The sequence below is a fragment of the Notamacropus eugenii genome, chromosome 7 (genome assembly GCF_028372415.1).
Source record: "Notamacropus eugenii isolate mMacEug1 chromosome 7, mMacEug1.pri_v2, whole genome shotgun sequence".
Lineage (NCBI taxonomy): Eukaryota > Metazoa > Chordata > Mammalia > Diprotodontia > Macropodidae > Notamacropus > Notamacropus eugenii.
In genome coordinates, this window is record NC_092878.1 from 158,121,335 (window position 1) to 158,138,465 (window position 17,131).

At 39.1% G+C, this 17,131-nt stretch overlaps 1 pseudogene; it reads left to right on the forward strand.

Annotated features, from left to right (window-relative positions):
- The window catches only part of LOC140514788 (C-1-tetrahydrofolate synthase, cytoplasmic-like), a 43,817-nt pseudogene extending 27,095 nt beyond the window's left edge, over positions 1-16,722 (forward strand).
- The last annotated feature ends 409 nt before the right edge of the window (positions 16,723-17,131 follow it).

The following is a 17,131-nucleotide window of genomic DNA, read 5'->3' on the forward strand; positions in this document are numbered from 1 at the left end:
GCCTTCCTCCAGTCTGTCCTCCCTTCTGTTGCCCACCTTCTTTCATTATCCTTCTCCTCTATTTTCCTGTAGGGCAGAATACATATCTACATTTCCCTGCCTGTATATTTTAATTTTCAGTTGCATACTAAAACAATTTTAACATTTATTCTTAAAGCTTTGAGTTCCATATTCTCTCCCTCCCTCCTCAAGCACACTCAATGAGAAAACAGACAATTAAATATAGGTCATACATGTGCAAAAATGCAAAACGCTTCCATAATAGTTTTGTTGTAAAAGACTAACCACATTTCCCTCTGTTCTGTCCTGCCCTTCATTTATTCCATTCTATTCCATGACCTGTTCTCCCACAATAGTGTTTGTTTCTGATTATCTCTTTCCCCAGTTTGCTGTCCCTTCTATTATTTTCCCTCTCCTATTCCCTTCCCTTTGCCTTCCTGCAGGATGAAATAGATTTCCATATCCAACTGAATGTGTGTTATTCCCTCCTTAAGTCAAATTCCATGAGTGTTAAGCTCAGTTATTTCCTTTTATCTCCCCCTCCGCCTCCATTGTAAATGATCTTTCTTTCCTCTTTTATGTGAGATGATTTGCTACACTCTATTTCTCCCTTCCTCATACTCCTAGTATGTTCCATTCAGCAGTAAATTTTATTTTTTTAGGTATTCTCCCTTCATATTCAGCTCATCCTATGCCTTCTATGTGTGTGTGTTTGTGTGTGTGTATGTATGTGTACCCATACAAACATACACTCATGTACACATACATACCTATAATATATACATGCATACATACCCCTAACGGTACATATATATGTTTTTTTTTTCCCTTTAACTACCTCAATACTGAAAAAGGTCTCATGAGTTAAAATTAACATCTTTCCTTGTAGTTATGTAAGCAGTCCAACTTTAATGAGTTCCTACAGACTGCTCTTTCCTGTTTACTTTTTCATGTTTCTCTTGATTTTTGTATTTGAAAGTCAAATTTTCTATTCAGCTCTGGTCTTTTCAACAAACATACTTGAAAGTCCTCTATTTCACTGAAATTTTATTTTTTCCCCTGAAGCATGATATTCACTTTTTCTGGGTAGCTGATCCTTGGTTTTGATTCTATTTCCTTTGAGCTCCAGAATATCATAATCTAAGCCCTTTGATCCCTTAGTGTAGAAGGTGCTAAATCCTGTGTTATCCTGATTATATTTCCACAATACTTTAATTGTTTCTTTCTAGCTGCTTGAAATATTTTCTCCTTGACCTAGTTTTCCTTTGGGGATCTATTCAGGAGGTGATAGGTGAATTCTTTCCACTTCTATTTTGCCCCCTGGGTCTAGAATATCAGGGCTGTTTTCTTTGAATATTTCTTGGAAGATGATGTTTTGGTTCTTTTTTTGATCATGCCTTTTAGGTAGACGAATAATTTTTAAATTATCTCTCTCAGATCTTTTTTCCAGGTCAGTTGTTTGTTCAAAGAGATGTTTCGGGGGGCGGAGCCAAGATGGCGGAGTGAAAGCAACGACTCACCTAAGCTCCTGGAAAAACTCCTCTGGATATATCTGGGGGGAGAGCCTGACCAGACTTTGGAGGTGTAGAATCCAGTGGGAGACGGACTTTGACAGATTCGGAGCCCAGGCTGGACTGGAAGGTCCACGGGAGGGATCTGTTCCGCGGGGGTAAGACCCCGGCGCACAGCGCAGCGCGGTCGGTGCGGCAGGGCGGAGGGGACCCGAGGGGCCCGAGAGTGGCGGGCGAGACCAGCGGAGCAGGAGATAAGCCAGGCCGAGCCAACGATATCAGCGCAACAGCCTTTGAAATCTTCAGCCAAAAGACGGGACTTCAGTGGGTCACTACTTGAACATCCAGAAGCTGGGATGCCAGAGTGATCAGTAAGTGCTCTCCCCTCCCCCCCGATGACCGTGAGGGAACCATAAAATTCTTCCCCAGATTGATCCTGGATCAGTGGAAGCAGGAGAAGGGGACGGGTGGTCTCATAACACCAGAGGCTAGAGAGGTGCCAAAGGGGGATTCTTCCCACCGTGGTGGAGGCTATCTGGAGGGACAGACGACCCAGGGCAGAGAAAAATTCTCACTGAGACCCAGGCAAGCCTCAGCCCGGGAGAAGAGCCCCAGGAGGGGCGGGAACACGCATTAGCCTCTAGGCGTGCCCCAGCCCTCCAGGGGAAAGGGAAGACAATAGGGAAGCTGGGATCACCATCCCCGGACCTTGCCTTTGCCTCAGGCCAGCTGAGGAGATATCCTGAGACCAGACCACACCTCCCACACACCTATCAAGCTAACCCCAGGGTTGATCTGGGAAACAACAACAACAACAACAACAACAACAACAACAAAAAAGCCTGCTTTTAGCCTAGACAAACATCAACTCAACTTAAAAGATCTGTATCTTCTGACTGAAAGAACCAAAAGCTACAACACTCAGCCAACATCATGAATCGGAAAAAGCAGACGAAAAGTGAAAAAACCATAGAATCTTTCTATGGGGATAAGGACCAAAACACAAACACCAAAGAGGTCAGAGCTGAGACTGTACTTAAATCTGAAACCTCAGATGGGACTATGAATTTCTCACAAGCACAACTAGATTACCTGGAACGTCTGAAGAAGGATATAAAACAAAAACTGGCCAATGATTTTAAAACTATAAAAAAAGAATTCACTGATGAGAACATTAATCTGAAAAAGAAAATTGAAGAAATGGAAAAGGAAGTTCAAAAATTAACTGGAGAGAATAATTCCCTAAAAGGAAGAGTTAATCAAACGGAAAAGGAAACTCAAAACCTAATAGGGAAAATTGATCAGATGGAAAAGGAAACCCAAAACCTAACTGGGAAAATTGGTCGAATGGAAAAAGAAATACAAAAATTAAATGGAGAAAATAGCTCCTTAAAGGGAAAAATTGGCCAGATGGAAAAGGAGATGCGAAAGCTAACTGAAGAAAACAATACGATCAAGATTAGAATTGGGCAAGTAGAAACTAATGACTCAATGAGGCAACAAGAATCAGTCAAACAAAATCTAAAGAATGAAAAGATAGAAGAAAATCTAAAATATTTAATTGGAAAAACAACTGACCTGGAAAATAGATCCAGGAGAGAAAATCTAAGAATTATTGGCCTGCCAGAAACCCATGATGAAGAAAAGAGTCTGGGCAATATCTTCCAGGAAATCATCAAGGAAAACTGCCCAGAAGTACTAGACTCAGAGGGCAAAATAGTCATCGAAAGAATCCACCGTTCCCCACCGGAAAGGGATCCCAAACTCAAAACCCCAAGAAATATAGTTGCCAAATTCCAGAGCTATCAAGTGAAGGAGAAAATACTACAAGCAGCCAGAAAGAAACAATTTAAATATCAAGGTCACACAGTCAGGATCACACAGGACCTTGCAGCTTCTACATTAAAAGATCGAAAGAATTGGAACCCAATATTCCATAAGGCAAAGGAGTTGGGACTCCAACCAAGGATCAACTACCCAGCAAAGTTCAGCATAACATTTCAGGCAAGGAGAAAGTCATTCAACGAAATAAGGGATTTCCAGAGCTTCCTGACCAAAACACCAGAACTCAATAGACAATTTGATCTTCAAATGCAGGTCTCCAGAGAATCATAAAAAGGTAAACAGAGGGGAAAAAACAAAAACAAAAACTTGCAACTCAATTAGGGCAATCTGTTTACCTCCCTGTAAGGGAAGATGATACCTGTTAATCTTGAGAACTGTGCAGCTATTATGATAAAAGGGATATATGTAGAGGGAACGGGCATAAAGTAAATGATGTCATGGCAAAAATATGATTTAAGTATGAGAAGGGAATGTAATAGGAGGTGTGGAAAGGGGGAAGCAGAAAATGGCAAATTATATCACAGGAAGAAGTACAAAACTATAGTAGAGGGAAGGAGGGGAGGGAGATGAGCATTGTTTGAGAGGTACTCTCATCTGATTTGTTCAAAGGAGGGAACAATAACCTTAAGCAGATAATCCTAACTAGCTCTATAGGTAGTAGGAGGGGAAGGGGGAAGAAAGGGGAGGGTGGCTAAAAGGGAGGAAAGAAGCAATAAGAGTAAAGGGGACTAAAAGGGAGGGGGGCTAAAAGAAGGAGGGGAAGGCTGCAGGAGGAGGGGGAGAAAAGTGAATACTATTGAGGAGGGGAAGGGAGACGGGAGAGTTAAAAGCACAAATGGTGGGAAAGAGGGTGGAGGGAAATACACAGATTGTAATCATAACTGTGAATGTGAATGGGATGAACTCTCCCATAAAACGGAGACGGATAGCAGAATGGATTAAAAGCCATAATCCAACAATATGCTGCTTACAAGAAACACATTTGAAACGGGGGGATACACATAGGATAAAGGTCAAAGGATGGAGCAGAATATATTGTGCTTCAGCTCATGTAAGAAAGGCAGGAGTAGCAATCCTAATCTCAGACAAAGCAAAAGCAGAAATAGATCTAATGAAAAGGGATAAGGATGGAAACTATATCCTACTAAAAGGCACCATAGACAATGAAGCAATATCATTACTAAACATGTATGCTCCAAGTGGTATAGCATCCAGATTCTTAGAGGAGAGGTTGGGGGAGTTGAAGGAAGAAATTGATAGCAAAACTATACTAGTGGGGGACCTCAACCTCCCCCTCTCTGAACTAGATAAATCCAACCTTAAAATAAACAAGAAAGAGGTTAAGGAGGTAAATAAAACTCTGGATAAGGTAGATATGATAGATCTTTGGAGAAAATTAAATGGGAATAGAAAGGAATATACCTTTTTCTCAGCGGTACATGGAACATTTACAAAAATTGACCATGTACTAGGACATAAAAATCTCACAATCCAGTGCAGAAAGGTAGAGATAATCAATGCATCCTTTTCAGATCATAATGCATTAAAAATTACATGTAATAAAAGGCCATGGAAAGAGAAACCAAAAATCAATTGGAAACTAAATAATCTAATTCTAAAGAAGGGTTGGGTTAAAGAAGAAATCCTAGAAACAATCAACAACTTCATTCAAGAGAATGACAATAGTGAGACAACATACCAAAACTTATGGGACACTGCAAAAGCAGTTATTAGGGGAAGTTTTATATCTCTGAATGCTTACATAAATAAAATAGAGAAAGAGGAGATCAATGACTTAGGCTTGCAGTTGAAAAAGCTAGAAAAAGAACAAATTGAAAATCCCCAAGTAAATACCAAATTAGAAATACTGAAAACCAAAGGAGAGATTAATAAAATTGAAATAAAGAAAACTATTGAATTAATAAATAAAACCAATAGTTGGTTTTATGAAAAAACTAATAAAATTGATAAACCTTTGGTTAATCTGATCAAAAAAAAGAAAGAAGAAAACCAAATTACTAACATTAAAAATGAAAGGGGTGAACTCACCTCCAATGAGGAGGAAATTAAAACAATAATTAGAAACTACTTTGCCCAACTTTATGCCCACAAATTCGACAATCTAAACGAGATGGATGAATATTTTAAAAAATACAAATTGCCCAGATTAACAGAAGAGGAAGTTGAATACTTAAACAACCCCATCTCAGAAAAAGAAATTGAACAAGCCATCAATGAACTCCCTAGGAAAAAATCTCCAGGGCCAGATGGATTCACAAGTGAATTCTATCAAACATTTAAAGAACAGTTAATTCCAATACTACATACACTATTCTTGAAAATTGGGGAAGAAGGAGTCCTCCCAAATTCTTTCTATGATACAAATATGGTTTTGATACCCAAACCAGGAAGAGACAAAACAGAGAAGGAAAATTATAGACCAATTTCCCTAATGAATATAGATGCAAAAATTTTAAATAAGATTTTAGCAAAACGAATACAGCATCTTATCACGAGATTAATACATTATGATCAGGTAGGATTCATACCAGGACTACAGGGCTGGTTCAATATTAGGAAAACTATTAGCATTATCGATCACATCAACAACAAAGCTAACAAAAACCACATGATTATCTCAATAGATGCAGAAAAAGCTTTTGACAAAATACAACATCCATTCCTACTAAAAACATTGGAGAACGTAGGAATAAAGGGAACTTTCCATAAAATAATAAGCAGTATCTATCTAAAACCTTCAGCAAGCATTATATGCAATGGGGATAAGCTAGATGCATTCCCAATAAGATCAGGGGTGAAACAAGGTTGTCCATTATCACCACTATTATTCAATATGGTACTAGAAATGTTAGCTGTAGCAATTAGACAAGATAAAGATATTCAAGGAATTAGAATAGCCAAAGAAGAAACTAAGTTATCACTCTTTGCAGATGATATGATGATTTACCTAGAGAATCCCAGAGATTCAAGTACAAAATTACTTGAATTAATAAACAACTTTGGCAAAGTTGCAGGGTACAAAATAAACCCACACAAATCCTCTGCATTCCTATATATTAGCAACAAAGTTCAACAGCAAGAGATAGAAAGAGAAATCCCATTTAAAGTTAGGGTAGACAGTATAAAATACTTAGGAGTCTACCTGCCAAAACAAACCCAGGGACTATATGAACACAATTACAAGACACTTTTTGCACAAATAAAGTCAGATTTAAGTAAGTGGAAAAACATTAGTTGCTCATGGGTAGGCCGTGCTAATATAATAAAAATGACAATTCTACCCAAATTAATATACTTATTTAGTGCCATACCAATTAAACTATCAGACAATTACTTTCTAGAGCTGGATAAAATAATATCAAAATTCATTTGGAAAAACAAAAGGTCCAGAATATCAAAGGGACTAATGAAAAGAAATGCTTGGGAAGGTGGCCTAGCGCTACCAGACCTTAAACTGTACTATAAAGCAGCAATTATCAAAACCACTTGGTATTGGCTAAGAAACAGAGAGGTAGACAAGAGGAATAGACTTGGCACTCAAGATGCAGTAGGCAAGGAATATAGCAACCTTCTGTTTGATAAACCCAAGGACCCCAGCTTCTGGGATAAGAATTCATTGTTTGACAAAAATTGCTGGGAAAACTGGATAACAGTGTGTCAGAAATTAGGCATAGACCCATACCTGACACCGTACACAAGAATAAAGTCCAAATGGGTACATGATTTAGGTATAAAGATTGATACCATGAATAAACTGGAGAAGCAAGGAATAGTGTATTTATCAGATCTATGGAGAAGGGAAGAATTCTTTACTAAAGGAGAGATAGAATGCATTATGAAATGCAAAATGGATAACTTTGAGTACATTAAACTGAGAAGTTTTTGCACAACCAAACCCAATGCAACCAAAATCCGGAGGGATGTAGTAAATTGGGAAAAAATTTTTACAGCTAAGCTCGGGGATAAAGGCCTCATTTCTAGAATATATAGAGAACTGACCCAAATGTATAATCATACAAGTCATTCCCCAATTGATAAATGGTCAAAGGATATGAACAGGCAATTTTCAGAGGAAGAAATTAAAGCTATCTATAATCATATGAAAAAATGCTCTAAATCACTATTGGTTAGAGAGATGCAAATCAAAACAACTCTGAGGTACCACATCACACCTATAAGATTGGCAAACATGACAGAACAAGAAAATGATAAATGCTGGAGAGGATGTGGGAGAGTTGGAACACTAATTCATTGTTGGTGGAGCTGTGAGCGCATCCAACCATTCTGGAGAGCAATTTGGAACTATGCCCAAAGGGCTACAAAAATGTGCATACCCTTTGACCCAGCAATATCACTACTAGGACTATATCCCCAAGAGATCATAAAAATGGGAAAGGGTCCCACATGTACAAAAATATTTATAGCAGCACTCTATGTAGTTGCCAAAAACTGGAAGTCAAGGGGATGTCCATCAATTGGGGAATGGCTGAATAAATTATGGTATATGAATGTAATGGAGTACTATTGTGCCATAAGAAATGATGAACAAGAAGACTTCAGAGAGGCCTGGAAGGACTTATATGACCTGATGCTGAGTGAAAGGAGCAGAACCAGGAGAACTTTATGCACAGCAACAACCACAGTGTGTGAGAGTTTTTTCTGGTAGACTTAGATTTTTGTAATAACACAAGAACTTCTGAAAAAAAAAAAAATCCCAATGGTGGACCTCAAGGCAAAATGCCTTCCACACTCAGAGAGAGAAATATGGAAGTCACTCACATAATGTAGCAGATCATGTTTGTGTATGTGTATCTGTTTGTGTATCATGTTCTGATTTGTTATACGGATTCTTTCATTTATCTTAGTCTGACTACATAGCATGACTATAGTGAAAATATACTCAATAGGAAAGTATATGTAGAATCTATACAGAATTGTATGCAGTTGTGGGGAGGGAGGGAGGTAGTGGGGGGTGGGTGGGGAGGGATAAAATCGCAATTGTATGGCAGTGATTGTTAAACATTAAAAAAATAAAAAAATTAAAAAAAAAAAAACAAAAAAAAAACAAAGAGATGTTTCACATTGTCTTCTATTTTTTCATTCTTTTGGTTTTGTTTTGTAATGTCTTCATTTCTCAAAAAGGCATTAGCTTCCATCTGCTCCATTCTAATTTTTAAAGAACTATTTTCCTCAGTGAGATATTAAAACTTCTTTTTTATTTGGCCAATTCTGCTTTTTAAAGTATTCTCCTCATTGGCTTTTTGGACCTCTTTTACTACTTGGATTAGTCTATTTTTAAAGGTGATATTTTTTTTCAGCAATTTTTGGGTCTCCTTTAGCAAGCTGTTGACTTGCTTTTCATGATTTTCTTGCATTGCTCTCATTTCTCTTCCCAATTTTTCCTCCACCTCCCTGACTTGATTTTTCAAAATCCTTTTTGAGCTCTTCCATGACCTGAGACCATTGCATATATTTTGGAGGTTTTAGATGCAGAAGCCTTTATTTTTATGCCTTCCTCTGATGGTATGGTTTGTTCTTTCTCATCCGAAAAATGGAAAAAATTCCTATTCACCAAGAAAGCTACTTTCTATAGTCTTAATTTTTTCTCTTTTTGGGGCATTTTCCCAGCCATTTACTTGACTTTTGAGTCCTTTGTCAAATAGATGGTATACTCTAGGGTTTAGTAAGTTCTCAGTTCCTCCAAGGTGGCACAATCAAGGGAGAGGACTTTTCTTCACTCCTGGGCTGTGATCTGGTCTGTTATAAACCATGAGTACTCTTCTGCTCAAGTTCTATGAGTAGGATTCCATCTCCAGAGTCTCTGCCAGCTCTACCATGCCAGCACTCCTCCTCACCCCAGGACAGCCACCCAGGATTGAGACTCAGATCTGCCACTTGATTCCCCCAGTGTCTTTAGGCTGAGGTCTCCAAAAGTCGGTGCTGCTGCTGCATTGGCTGCTGCCACTCTGGGGCCAGGACTGGGGCCAAACTGGGCTCCCTTCTCACCCAGGTGAAAAAGCTTTCTTACTGACTTTTGAACCCTTCTTTGGCATTTGTGAGTTGAGATATCTGGGAACCACAGCTGCTACCTGTGATTCTGTTCCCTGAAGCCTGCTCCAGTCCTGTCCCATACCATGCTGTGTGGCCAAGGCTTGGCTTCCCTCCACTCTGAACCCAGTGTGACAGACCTTTCCTTTTGGCCTTCCAAGCTGTCTTGGGCTGGAAATCGCCTTCACTCGTTCACTTTGTGGCTTCTGCTGTTCTAGGATTTTTTTAGAGTCATTTTTTATAAGTATTTTGTAGGCAGAGCCAGAGCAGGTCAGTCCTTCTACTCTGCCATCTTGGCTCCACCCTGGTTCAGCCATATTTGACTTTATATGACCCAATTTGGGGTTTTCTTGGCAAAGATGCTGAAGTGGGTTGCCATTTTCTTTTCCAGGTCATTTTGCAGAGGAGGAAGCTATGGCAAATAATGTTAAGTGACATGTTCAGGGTCTCACAGAGACTAAGTGTTTGAGGCTGGATTTGAACTAATGAAGGTGAGTCTTCCTTATTCCAAGCCCAGCGTTCTGTCTACCGTTTACTACCTAGATGTAGTCATGTACAAAACATTCCATTTCTCTGAAGCTCATTTTCTTTGGATATAAAACTGTTATAATAATATATTCAGCAGTTACCTCATGGAGTTGATGTGATGTACAAAGCATCTAATGCATGCTAAATGTTTTGCAAACTTTAAAGCTCTATATACATGCTTCTTATCATCATTAACCAAATGATCTTAAGCAAGTCACTTCTCTCTAGACCCGTTTCCTCAATTTTAAATAAGAATAGAAAGGTTGTGCTAGAACTCTGAGTTGCCTTTGAAACAAAATCAATATAGTATAGCCCTTGTCTCAACACAGGCCATCCTTTCCCTATAAATATTACCATGAGGACTTGGTGGGCTAGAAGTGTCTATATGTAGTTGGGCAGCCATTTCTCAGAGTTCTCTCAATTGTTGACTCTTTAATCTTGGAAGAACTTTCCCAGAGAAATACTACTTATATGGAAAAGTCAAACACAGGCAGAAGACACTACCTTCTGGAACTACAGAAGTTTCTGAACATGAATCAGACTATAAAGTCTGTGGGCAACATTTTCCTTGAGAACACAAGCAGATGGCAACAGAGACTGGGACCCGAGTAAAAGAAGTGTCCAAATGAGGCTGAGGTAGACACCAGGACTGGGATCAGAACAAAGAATCAAAATAACATGGGGCACACATGTGATAGATTAGATGAACAGATGCACAAGCACAGTCCCCAGCACCACCTTCCCCTCTTAGTCCTAATTGGAAACTAATTTTCATTTATCTGTTGACCACTTGCTTCCATTCCCCCCTCCAATCTGATGGGCATAAGGAATATAAGATGGGTAAAACAGCTATCTGTCCCTTTTCAGCAGTAACTTTATTCCTTTAGTTGTTTATTCTCATTTTATGCTATTTTAAAATGTTATCAAAAATATATGGCCATATAACAAAAGTTTGTCTGTCTGACTGTCAATGTGTGGAGTGAAACTGAGGGATCCTTAATCAAACACAGAGGGAAAAGGATATTTTTCCCTGAGTGGAGCTGGAGACAACCAGCTTATTAATAATTTTCCAGATATTTGTTTCTATGTTTAGAGCATATACAGTAGCTTTCCTTTGGACCCAGAGAGACAGAGAAACTTACCAGGAAACAAGTAAGAAAATCTCTGAGTTGAGGGTTGTTGAAGGTTTTGCCCTAGAGTACCCTGGTCCTGAAGCAGTGGAGGCTGCTATAGCCACTAGACAACCACTAGATGGTGCAGTGGAAGAGCAATGTGTCTCCAGACAGGAATGTGAGTTCAAATCCCATCTCAGACATTTACTAACTGTGTGGTCATGCTGAGCAAGTCACTTAATTTTTGTTTGTTTCAGTTTCCTCAGCTATAAAATGGGGGCAGTAACAGTATCTACCCAGAGTTGTTGTGAGTTTAAAATGACACAACATTTGTTAAGTGCTTAGCAGAGTTTCTGGCATGTAGTAGATTCTTTTCCCCTTCCTTTTCTCTGAGACTATTGTTTACTTGACTTGATTTTGAGTAACTTTGGCACATACCCACAAGGCCCCTCTTTTTTGATTTACAATATGATCATATGTTATCACCCATCAATTTGTTAGATACCCAAGAAAAGTCATTTATTCATCCATTCATTCATTCTACAAATATTAAACACCTTTATTCTAGATGCCATGCTTGGTTCCAGAATTTTAAAAAAAGAAAACTAAAATGAAATATATCTTGCCCATAGGGCATCTGCTTTCTTTTGTACAGAAATAGCAAATAAGCAGATAAGTAAATACAAAAAAAAAAAATCCAAATAAATGCAACATAGTTTCAATGGAGAAAGTACACTAACACCTGGGGGGGGGGAGGGTGGTCAAGACAAGCCTACAGTAGGAAGGGGCAATTAATCTAAGTTTTGAAGATAGCTAGATATTGTAAGAGGTAGAGGTGAGGAAGTAATATATAGAGGGCAATCTGTGCAAAAGTGTGGAGACAGGAGATTGAATTCCATGTACGTAGTACAGAAAGAAGGGTAGTTTTGCTGGAATAGAAAGTGCACAATGGGAAATAGTAGACAATCATCCTGGACAACAAATAGGAGACAGATTATGAAAGTTTTCAAATGCAAGAGGTTTCATGTTATAGAGACAGACAAGAGACATTGAAGTAGGGGAATACCATGGTCAGCCCTTTAGAAATGTCAGTTTGACAGTTGTTTGGAAGATAGATTGGGAAGCTAACTAGGAGCAGGGAGCCAAGTTATGGGTCTATGGTCCTATATATATATATATATATATATATATATATATATATATATATATATATATAATGATATATGGTAATGATAATAGTCCAAATATTGAGGGTTTGAACTAAGTCAGAAAGAAGAGTTTGAATGCAAAACATACTATGGAAGTAGATGAAAGAAGTGGAAACATGATTTGGTCCAAGGAGTAGCATGTCAGTTGTTCATACAAAGCAGAGAAAAAAATACCTAAACTCTTCTAAGGGAAAATAATAGTTAGTGCTTACTGTATCTGCAGACCTTTGGAATTTCCTCTATTCACCTTCTTCCCATTGCTCCTGGTTCCATGCTCTGAGGCCAAAGAAAACAAACTAAATGCCTCTTTAACATCATATAACTTTTCTTTTCCAAAAATTAAATCCAGCTATCTACCTAACCCCCGAAGTTTTCTCTTCTCAGGGTTAAACATCTCCAATTCTTTTGACTGATTCTCAAAAGACATCAGCTCAAGTACATTCACGATCTTGTTGGCCTTCCTCTGAATGTGCTCTGGCCTTTCAATGTTCTCCCTAAAATATGACCTCCCTAGCTCAACGCATTGTTCTAGATGTGGCAAGACTGGAGAATATTCGGTTTATGACTAGATCCTGTGCTTCACTTCTCTAACTGTAGGTACAAATACCTGATTGGTCTTAAGGAATTCACAATCCACTCAGTTGGTAAAATACATTTTATAGGATAATATAGGTATATCTACATGTATATATACATATATGTGCATACCTAAATACACATATACATGTGTATATGTGTATTGTGTGTATGTGAGGAGGGAAGGAAAGAGGGGAGAAATAAAAGAGAAAGAAACAAAGAAAAACAATGAAGAAGAAGAAGAAGAAGAAGAAGAAGAAGAAGAAGAAAAAGAGGAGGAGGAAGATTTAAAGCTAAAAGTGATTTTCAGTTTCATAGCCCAGCCTGTTTATTTTACATAAAAGAAATCTGAAATTTTAGGCATTAAATTTTAGAAGTCAAATCATTTTAGAAAAGCCAAATTGGACCCTGACAATTCTTTTTCTATATGCCTGTGAATTGCAAAATCACGGAAATCTATTGGAAAAGTTAACGGAGTGGGGGTGTTTTTTCCAAATTTCTCTCCCTCTCCCTCTCCCTCCCCCCCCCCCCTCTCTCTCTCTCTCTCTCACACACACACACACACACACACACACACACACACACACACACACTCTTCAAGTCATTACTTAAACCGCAAGCACTAAAAATAAAGTGCTACATTCCACTAAGGCATTTGACCATTTCACTATAACTAATGGAAATAATTGGCTTGGTAAAGAAAGATTTGGGAGTCAACTCCAGCCAGTTAAAAATAACTAAACAGGCTGTTCTATTGAAATTTTCTAGCCACTGTGTTTGAAACGTAGTGGTAACTTCCTTTCTCTCATTCCATGACAGCACAGCCTGATACAGTGTAACTAGGAACAGTAGGAGAAGGTAAACGATTATGAAGCCAAAATTAATCTTACATACTGACAGATCCTGAATTTCCTTTTAAACTTATGTTTTGGGGAACTTCCAACATTACAAGGAAATATAGGACAAGTGACTTATAATAGATGTCCCCAGCGGGACAAGGAGAATCTTTGACAGTGGTCTGATTATTAGAATTCCCCACCTGGAGCCTCGAATAAATATTGGGCAATCAGGGTTCTGAATAAATAACATTACCTGGGCTGTCCCATTGTACACTCGGACCATGAACAAAGGGACATGGGGAAATACACATGTCAAGGTTGATCACACTTCTATAAAGAAAAAAAGGAAATAAGAAAGGAAACAACTTAGTTCATCACCTGCAAATCGGTGCTTGTTAGGGAACAAGTAAGTGAAGGGGAGAGAAAAGTTTACTTTCAGGCTAGTTCCTTTGCATTTCCCAAAATTCATCTGCCTCTAGTGGAACTTCTCACACTTTTCAGCTGCAATGACATAGGGCATTCTTTACATCTATCCCCATGGCTTGAAAAAGGAGAACAACTGTATCATTGGCCTTTAAAACCTTTCCCAGGCTCAGATTCGATCCAATTCAGACTCTGTCTAGCTGAGGTTCTATCTGGCCCACTTGTTGATACAAGAGTTCCAAATTGGACGTAACAAGATTGTTGTTGCGCCAATGCATGACTTGCTTCTATGGAATAATGCCACAGTGATCACATTCCATTCAAAGACTATCCAGTTGTCTGAGGAGGTGAATAAAGCTGATATCCTTGTAGTTGCAAATGGACAATCTGAAATGGTGAAAGGAGAATGGATTTAACCTGGAGCAGTCATAATAGACTGTGGAATCAACTATGTTTCAGATAACAGAAGACCTAATGGAAGAAGAGTTCTGAGGAATGTGGCTTATAATGAAGCAAAAGAGAATGCTTCCTATATCACCCCAGTTCCTGGTGGAGTTGGACCCATGACTGTGGCAATGTTAATGCAGAGCACAGCTGAAAGTGCAAAGCATTTCCTAGAGAAATGTGTACCAGGAAAATGGAATATCCAGTATAATCAGCTTAGCCTTAAGACTCCTGTTCCAAGAGACATTGAAATATCACATTCTTGCACACTAAAGCCCATTGGTTACTTGGCTAAAGTCATTGGCTTGCTCTCTGAAGAAGAGAAAATGTATGGCCAAACAAAAACCAAGGTTCCGCTGTACACCTTAGAATGCCTGAAACACCAACCTGATGGAAAATATGTGGTCGTAACAGGAATAACCCCTACATCTCTGGGAGAAGGAAAGAATACAATTACAATAGGGTTGGTTCAAGTTCTGGGAGAACATCTTCATCGGAATGTTTTTGTTTGTGTTCGACAACCATCTCAGGGCCAAACTTTTGGAATAAAAGGTGGATCTGCAGGAGGGGGCTATTCTCAGGTTGTTCCAATGGAAGAGTTCAACCTCCATCTCACTGGTGACATCCATGTCATTGGTGCAGCTAGTAATTTGGTTTTTGCTGCTATTGATGCCCGCATATTCCACAAACTGACACAGACAAATAAGGCTCTCTTTAATTGTTCAGTGTCTTCAGTTGATGGAGTAAGGAACTTCTCAGGTAGTCAAGTCTGTAGGCTGAAGAGACTAGCAATTGAAAAAGATGACCCTGCCACCTTAAGAGATGAAGAAATATATAGATTTGTGAGATTGGATATTGATCCAGAAACCATAACTTGACAAAGAGGGTTAGATACCGAAGACAGATTCTTGAGGGAAATCACAATTGGTCAATCAACAACTGAGCAAGGACACACACATGAATAACTCAGCTTGACATTTTTGTGGCTAGTGGGATCATGGCATTTTGGCACTTACCAGTGGTCTAAAAGATATGAGGGAAAGATTGGGCAAGATGGTGGTGGCAAGTAGTAAGAAAGGAGAACCAAACAATACTGAAGATTTGGGAGTGAGCAGCTCTTTGACAATGCTCATGAAGAATATAGTCAAGTCCAATCTCATGCAGATGCTAGAGGGGACCTCAGTGCTTGTTCATGCTGGACCATTTGCCAATATTGCACATGGAAACTCCTTAATCATAGCTGACAGGATCACACGGAAACTTGTTGGCCCTGAGGGATTCATAGTGACTGAAGCAGGATTTGGAACAGATATTGGAATGGAAAAGTTTTTTTAGCATCAAATACCTATATTCTGGTCTCTGTCCTCATGTAGTGGCACTTGTTGCCACAATTAGAGCTCTCAGAATACATGGAGGGGGTCCAACAGTCACTGTTGGAATACCTCTACCGAAGGATCACACAGAAGAGAACCTGGAGCTTTTAGGAAAAGTCTTTTGCAAGTTGGGCAAACAAATTCAAAATGCCAGGATATTTGGCATTCCAGTAGTCGTGGCTATCAGTGCATTCATGACTGGTACTGAGGCAAAAGTGGAATTGGCTTTCCATCTGGCTAAGGAAACTGGAGCCTTCAGTGCTGTGAAATGCACTCACTGGGCAGAAGGAGGTAAGGGAGCTGCTCCCCTCGCTCAGGCCATCCAGAGAGCCTCCAAGTCACTTCCAGCTCCTCTATGACATGCATCTCCCTGTTGTAGATAATATCAAGATAATTGCACAGAAAATCTATGATCTATGGGGCTGATGATGTTGAACTATTGCCAGAGGCTCAACATGAAGTCGAAGTCTACACAAAGCCATGATTTGGAAACCTACCCATCTGCATGGTTAAAATACATCTGTCCTTATCTCATGACCCAGAAAAGAAAGGTGTGCCCACAGATTTTGTTCTACCAATCCATGACATCTGGGCCAGTGTTGGTGCTGGCTTCTTGGACCCTTTGGTAGGGACATTGAGTACAATGCCTGTTCTCCCAACTTGGCCCTGTTTCTGTGACATTGACTTGGATCATGTATCAGAAGAGGTGAATGGATTGTTCTGAATTGATTAGGTGTATCTTCCAGAAGCTACATTGGAAGTTTACCCAGAAGCCTGCATTTGTAGTGCCTGATTTACATTATCATATGTAGATTTGCTTAAATCATGGAAGTTTTTTATTGTTCCTTGTGAAATTAAACTAAATTAAATGATTTTAATATTAAAAATAAAAACCAAAACAAAACATCTCTCCCAGACTTCTGGCTCCATGGCCACCGTTGCTGCTCATATTGCTCCCAACCTGCCTCCTTTCCCACTCAGCCATCACCCAAGCCTATGTAGGGAATCCCCTTTTCCTCTTTGTCTTCCTATTCCCTTTTATCTCCACTTCCTGCTGTCCTCTGGGAATTCTTAGGTAGGAAGATAAGCCAACAACCAAACCAAATCAAAGTAAGCAACCAAACCAACAAACACAATGACAAGTTTTAGAATGTTTAGTAAAGATTTCAACACTTCCCTAGGAAGTCCTTAACATAGGCATCA